At 50.1% G+C, this 1,492-nt stretch overlaps 1 non-coding gene across 1 annotated transcript in view; it reads left to right on the top strand.

Moving 5' to 3' along the window:
- The first annotated feature begins 1,395 nt into the window (after nt 1-1,395).
- The window catches only part of LOC143351330 (5.8S ribosomal RNA), a 155-nt gene continuing 58 nt past the window's right edge, over nt 1,396-1,492 (top strand). The window contains exon 1 of the ribosomal RNA XR_013081675.1: nt 1,396-1,492. This exon is cut by the window's right edge and continues 58 nt beyond it. This is a non-coding gene — a ribosomal RNA (5.8S ribosomal RNA).

The raw sequence follows: 1,492 nt of genomic DNA, 5'->3' as shown, positions 1-1,492 counted from the left end.
TAACGACGACCAGCCGAGACGGCTGTAGTTTATCGCATCGATTTCATCGAGCAACCGGTGGACGCTGCCGCGTTCGTTCGTAAATGAATAATATACATACTCATGGCTAACTTGAGGCGAATAATCGCAAACGACGACGCGTCGATTTTGCGGCCATCGTTGCTCGCGCGACTAACGACGACCAGCCGAAACGGCTGTAGTTTATCGCATCGATTTCATCGAGCAACCGATGGACGCTGCCGCGTTCGTTCGTAAATGAATAATATACATACTCATGGCTAACTTGAGGCGAATAATCGCAAACGACGACGCGTCGATTTTGCGGCCATCGTTGCTCGCGCGACTAACGACGACCAGCCGAAACGGCTGTAGTTTATCGCATCGATTTCATCGAGCAACCGATGGACGCTGCCGCGTTCGTTCGTAAATGAATAATATACATACTCATGGCTAACTTGAGGCGAATAATCGCAAACGACGACGCGTCGATTTTGCGGCCATCGTTGCTCGCGCGACTAACGACGACCAGCCGAAACGGCTGTAGTTTATCGCATCGATTTCATCGAGCAACCGATGGACGCTGCCGCGTTCGTTCGTAAATGAATAATATACATACTCATGGCTAACTTGAGGCGAATAATCGCAAACGACGACGCGTCGATTTTGCGGCCATCGTTGCTCGCGCGACTAACGACGACCAGCCGAAACGGCTGTAGTTTATCGCATCGATTTCATCGAGCAACCGATGGACGCTGCCGCGTTCGTTCGTAAATGAATGTTATACATACTCATGGCTAACTTGAGGCGAATAATCGCAAACGACGACGCGTCGATTTTGCGGCCATCGTTGCTCGCGCGACTAACGACGACCAGCCGAGACGGCTGTAGTTTATCGCATCGATTTCATCGAGCAACCGATGGACGCTGCCGCGTTCGTTCGTAAATGAATAATATACATACTCATGGCTAACGTGAGGCGAATAATCGCAAACGACGACGCGTCGATTGTGCGGCCATCCGTTGCTCGCGCGACTAACGACGACCAGCCGAGAAGGCTGTAGTTTATCGCATCGATTTCATCGAGCAACCGATGGGCGCTGCCGCGTGCGTTCGCCCGATTGCGCGTGAAGTTACTGTTCGGAACCAAGAATATACGGGTGTATTATACCCGTTTGGTCGCAGCCACGCGCAAAGGCTTTTGAATGTACTGTACGCCCGGCCGTCGAACGATGGTTTTCCGTCATTCAGGAAACAAAAAGAAACTTTTGTCGTCGATATGGCGCGTTCAATCCTCCGTCGATACGCTGGTCGGAGGTGCGAACATCGAATATTTTTAAAGCAAAGAACAAGGAGCATTTTTAAATACAAAGAGAAAAATTGTAAATTGTATATGATTACCCTGAACGGTGGATCACTTGGCTCGTGGGTCGATGAAGAACGCAGCTAATTGCGCGTCAACGTGTGAACTGCAGGACACATGAACATCGACATT

The sequence above is a fragment of the Colletes latitarsis genome, unplaced genomic scaffold (assembly GCF_051014445.1).
Source record: "Colletes latitarsis isolate SP2378_abdomen unplaced genomic scaffold, iyColLati1 scaffold0132, whole genome shotgun sequence".
NCBI classification, from domain to species: domain Eukaryota; kingdom Metazoa; phylum Arthropoda; class Insecta; order Hymenoptera; family Colletidae; genus Colletes; species Colletes latitarsis.
Note: the sequence above shows the minus strand (reverse complement) of the source record. Positions and strands in the feature narration are given on the sequence as shown.